Below are 6,053 nucleotides of genomic sequence, written 5' to 3' on the forward strand. Positions count from 1 at the left end.
TTTGTTCTTTTCCTCTTGCTCATGTCACCCCTGGGCACCACGTCCTTCCTCACTGCCTTGGAGCCACCTGGGACTAGAGGCCTACTCTCCTCTGCTCCAGCCTTCCCGAATCCGTCACTGGGACTGTTGGTGTTAAGAACAACAGAGAACTGGTGGCATCACCAATTCCATAGGCCTCTTCTATCAGGTAACAAGAGCAGCCACAGCATATCACAGCCAACGCACAGAGCTAAACCACTTAGCTTCCGAAAACCAGGTGTTATCCCAGTTCCTTAATGGCCTTGTTCCCGATGACCCATGTTTCAGGAAGTCTTGGTTGAAATATACAGGACATAGGGGACTCCTGCCTGACTCAGAACAACATGTGACTTTTGATCTCAGGGTCATGAGCTCGAGCCCCAGGTTGGGTGGAGAGAGAACTAAAAAATAAATAAATAAAAGACTTTAATAATACAGTACATGGTTCCTAATAATACCTTTCGTTTGGAAAAAGATGGCGATGAAATTCAATTCATCAAAGATGGAGGACTTACTGTGTTGGGTGGGCTGAGTGTGGGGCTGGGGAACAAGTGAGACCCAGCACCATGGCTTCCCCCTCAGGACTGAGGGGGATGCCAACTTTAGACCGTGCTTCCCAGCAGGATGAATGTCAGAGGGGAAATCAAGGAAACCTTGGGGATCTATAACAGGAATTCAATCCAGTGTGAGCCTTCAGTGCAAGCAACTCTAAGGAAGAGAGACTTGAAACATAATCACCCTACTTACAGAATGCAGTCTTTTTTTTTTTTTTTAACAGAAGAGGGAAGCAACACTCAGTGCTTCCAGTTCCATGCATAGCACCACCCTCTGTCCAAGGGTGAAAGTTAGAAAGCTAGGAAATGTCGTATAGTAGACTGCATTTGGTAACCCCTAAAGGACCACATGTAATATTTGTGCTCTTGTGTAGTCCCCTTTCTAATCTGGGCTGGCCTTTGATCTTTCACCAATAGAATGTGGCAAAATCAGCAGCTTCCATTTTTGCACTTAGGGAAAGCCAGCTGCCATATCAGTCCAACCACCCTGCAAACTCTAAGCTAACCCCATGGAGAAGAGAAGCACCAAACAACCGAGCGAGCAGCAGGAACTGAGAACCCAGACATAAAATCTAAGCCCAGCTGTGTAGGCCACCCAAGCCGACGGGCAGGACATAAATGAGCTGTCCCATCAAGCCCTGTTCAAACAGCAGAATCACGAGCAAATTATAATATGGTTATTGTTTTTTAAGTCATGACATTTTGTGGTAGTTTCTTTGCAGCGTAGACAACCAGAACACCTTGGCTCCCTTTTTCCCCATATCCCCTCCTTCCTTAAGTCCTATCAGTTTGACCTCCTGAATAGTCCAAATCCAACTGCTCTCTTCTTCTCCTCTGACACCATCTGACTCTAAAACTACCAGCCCCTTTTTGTGATGAAAACTGCAATAGCTTTGGGGTGCCTGGGGGGCACAGTTGGTTGAACGTCAGACCCTTGGTTTCGGCTCTGGTCTGATCTCAGGGTTGTGAGACTGCATTGGGCTCTGCAGTCAACCCTGAGTCTGCTTATGTTTCTCTCTCCCTCCGCCCCTGCCCCCTGCTCACTCGTTCTCTCAAATAAATAAATCTTTTTAAAAAATGCAATAGCAGGGCCCCTGGGTGGCTCAGTGGGTTAAGCCTCTGCCTTCGGCTCAGGTCATGATCTCAGGGTCCTGGAATCAAGACCCGCATTGGGCGCTCTGCTCGGCGGGGAGCCTGCTTCCCCTTCTCTCTGCCTGCCTCTCTGCCTACTTGTGATCTCTCTCTCACTCTCTGTGTCAAATAAATAAATAAATTTTTTTTTAAATGCAATAGCTTTTTTTTTTTTTTTTACCTTTGTTTAAGCAATCTCTACACCCAACATGGGGCTCAAACTCACACCCTGAGATCAAGAGCTGCGTGCTTTACTGAATGAGCCAGCCATGTGCTCCAAAAACTGTAATAGCTGCTTAAGTACAAGTAGTGTCTATGCATCTACTCAGGACCACGTCCAATCTGTACACCTCACTGCAACCAGAGAGATCTTTTCAGGACATAAATTATGTCACACGCTTGCCCAAAGTATTTGAGCAGCTTTCTTTTGCCCCCAGAATAAAAACCATCAAAGTTCTTTTTTTTTTTTTTTTAAAGATTTTGTTTATTTATTTATTTGACAGACAGAGATCACAAGTAGGCAGAGAGGCAGGCAGAGAGAGAGGAGGAAGCAGGCTCTCTGCTGAGCAGAGAGCCCGATGTGGGGCTCGATCCCAGGACTCTGGGATCATGACCTGAGCTGAAGGCAGAGGCTTTAACCCACTGAGCCACCCAGGCGCCCCCCATCAAAGTTCTTAACACGGCCTAACACTGAACAAGGTTCTACCCAGTTTCTGGCCACTGACCCTTCTTGCCCTTGTACAACCTTTTCATTTCTGCCATACTAACTTTTTAATTATTATAATCTGCCAACACCTTTTGCCCCAGGGACCTTATAAATACTGTTCCCTCTTTCTGGAACCCTTTCCAACTCACCTGCCCCTACCTGTTTTGTTAAGTGCCTCCTTGTAATCTTAATAGGTTTCAGCACAAACATCCCACTTCCTTACAAAAGGCTTCCCGGACACCCAAACTGGGCAAAATCTCCCTTTAAAATACTCTCATGCAGGGCAACTGGCTGGCTCAGCAAGTAAGCATGTGACCCTTAATTGCAGGGTCATCAGTTCAACCCTACCTTAGGCATGAAGACTACGTAAAAAGCAAAACAAGACAAAACAAAACACAGTCCTTTCTTAACACCTGTCATAGATATGTTATTTATTTGGATAATGACTCAATTTGGGATTTAAGTGTGTGTTTATTTGATGCTTGTCTCCCCACTAGACTAAGTTTCATTCTGATTTTATCTGATGTGAACCTTGAAAAAATGACATGTCATCTGCCAGGATGTCCACTGGAAGTGCAGCCCGAATTCTTTGAAACTACTCCTACAATAGATAGGATGTGTTCCCTCTCCTTGCATCTGAACTCTGAGGCTCCCTGGCAAATAGAATATAGCAGAATTTACACTGTGCCAGTTTTCAGGCCCAAGCCTTAAGAAAATGATCATCTTCCTTTTCCTATCACCTTGGATGCTTTCTCTTAAACCTAATCTCCATGCTATAAGAAAGCCCAAACAGCCCATGGAGGGGAACAAGAACCTTGGTCAGCCTCAAATGAGCTCCCAGCTGATAACTCCAACTTGGCCAGTTATGTAAGTGAGCTATCTTGGAAATAGAATTTCTAGCCTCTTTCCCTCTCCCTCCCTCACTCCCTCCACCCAAAATCCCAGCTGATATAACATGGAGCAGAGATGAGTTTTCACTATTGAACCCTGCCCAAATTGGAGTTTCCCGAGTGAAATGACTTTTTTTTTTAAGCTGTAAATTTTGAATGCTTCATTATACAGCAATAGGTAATAGGAACCTCAACCAGAATGACAACGCTGTGCAGAAAGGAAACACTTCCTGGGTTAGGATCACAGAGCTGTTTGTGATGTTATGTCATCCCGACCCTCACTGAGCCCTGACTGAGGCCAGGAGCCTGTAGTATTTGTTGGCATACAGATGGCAGTCTGTGGCAGTCCCCCAACGAGGATGACCATCCTTCATGTCCATGCTGGTATGCAGACATGGACCCAGGCTTCTCTCTTGCTCATAATCTCCTATCCCCAGGGAAGTGGCTGGTGGGGACTACTAAACTCCAGAGTTTTGCCCTCGACATTTCCAGTGCTGAACAACTAGCTACATGTGGCTAGTGGCTGCCGTACCGAACAGTGCAAATGTAGACTATGGCCATCACATAAGTTTTATTGGACTGTACTGCTCTAGGCTCTTTAAGATTGGTCAACAGAAATGGCCTTGCTCTCTTGGGGCCCTGGGTGGCATAGTTGGCTGAGGGTCTGACTCTTGGTTTAAGCTGGGGTTATGATCTCTGGGTTGCAGGATCCAGCCCTCAGTGGGCTCTGCACCCCACCTGGGGCTCCAAACTCATCACGGAGTCTGCTGGAGTTTCTTTCTCCTTCTCCCTCTGCCTCTCACCATACTTGTGCTGTCTCTCCCCTCACCCTATCTCTCTCTGTCTCTCTCTCAATAGATGGATAGAGAAAGAAAGAAAGAAAGAAAAAGGAAAATAGGAAGGAAGAAAGAGGAAGGTAGGAAGGAAGGAGGGAAGGAAGGAAGGGAGAAAGAAAGAAAGAAAGAAAGAGGGGGAGGGAGCGAGGAAGAAGGAAGGGAGAGAGAAAGGAAGAAAGAAAGGAAGAAATGGCCTTGCTCTCCAGGATGTGAGAATAGACATAAGAAACACTGAAAAATCAAACAAGGGCTACCACTGGGAAATCCACAGAAATGGTCACATTGATCAGGCCACAAATTTCAACCCCAAAAGAGGCTCCTAGGGAGCCTTCTGGAGCAGCCTAAGTGGCCTAAGTGGCCTACCTGAGCTCCTCTTCCTGGTTACTGATAATACTTTCTCCAAACTACTTAATAGAGTCATTTCCTGCTTAGGAGTATTAAATTCCACAATTTCAGTACCCATTATGTTCAACAAAAATCTAACACAGCATCATGGTTAAGAACATGGATTCTGGGGGCACCTGGGTGGCTCAGTGGGTTAAGCCGCTGCCTTCGGCTCGGGTCATGATCTCAGGGTCCTGGGATCGAGCCCTGCATGGGGCTCTCTGCTCAGCAGGGAATCTGCTTCCCTTCCTCTCTCTCTGCCTGCCTCTCTGCCTACTTGTAATCTCTCTCTGTCAAATAAATAAATAAAATCTTTAAAAAAAAAAAAAAAAGAACATGGATTCTGGAGGGGTGCCTGGGTGGCTCAGTGGGTTAAGCCTCTGCCTTTAGCTCAGGTTGTGATCTCGGGGTCCTGGGGGGTCCTGCGATCGAGCCCAACATCAGGCTCTCTGCTCAGCAGGGAGCCTGCTTCCTCATTCTCTCTGCTGGCCTCTCTGCCTACTTGTGATCTCTCTTTTTCTCTGTTAAATAAATAAATAAAAATCTTCAAAAAAAAAAAAAAAAAAGAACATGGACTCTGGAATCAAACCTCCCATGTTAAAACACTGTTCCAAAGCTTCTTAGCTTGGGTGACCTTGGCAAGTTACTCATCCTCATAGAACCTGCATTTCATCTGTAAAAGATTAAAATCTTCTTTCCCAAGATTATTGTGAAGATCACATGAAATAGTACTATAAAGTCATAATGGTGCCACAAAATAGTAAATACTCAGTAAATTTTAGCTCTTATTTTTCCTCAGCTTATTTGATCTTATTTGGGTTTCCAAAAAGCCCTCAAAGGGGATTTGGTGAGGATGTGTGGTCACTTTAGGATCATTTTATCCTTCTGCACATCTACAGAAGGAGATGGAGAACCTCTGTTCTCCATCACTTCGATGCCCCTCTTTAGTTCTCCTTATCTCTTCAGTACCTTGACAAAGTTGAACATGGGTCCACTGTGGCTGCCAAAACCTGGTACCTGCCTAGGAGGACTCTTATCTTGGGTGAGGCCACTTTCCTTTCCTGTTCCTGGGCTTTGGGCCACCTAAGTAGAGAGTATTCATACGTGGAAGAGAGATCAGAAGAGGCTGGAGTCCCATACTCTGGGGGAAATCTAGAGATTAGGGCGCAAGAAAGAAGCTTGTGAAGCTAAAGATGCAGGGGTTGCCTTAGTTAGCTCTTGCTTCACAGGTCTAGCAGTTTAACAGGCCCTGGGAGAAGGCTGAGAGAGCCGTTCTCTGAGCGAGGCCTGTTCACTTCCCTAAGGAAAAATAAGCCGAACCCCGACTGCTCCTTCGGTCTGCGTGACAAATACAAGACGAAACAGGTGTGCAGATAAACTATGAACTTAAATTACTAAAGGTTGTTAGAGATCTCCCCCACCCCAGGAGGCACCTTTCAGAGAGCGGCTCCTTTAAGAGGCGGGCCCCATCCCTCCTAACAAAGGAAGTCCCCGCCCCCAGTTGCCAGGATGCTCTGTGGCGTCGCATTCTCAT

This window comes from Mustela erminea, chromosome 3 (genome assembly GCF_009829155.1).
Source record: "Mustela erminea isolate mMusErm1 chromosome 3, mMusErm1.Pri, whole genome shotgun sequence".
Classification (NCBI taxonomy): Eukaryota; Metazoa; Chordata; class Mammalia; order Carnivora; family Mustelidae; genus Mustela; species Mustela erminea.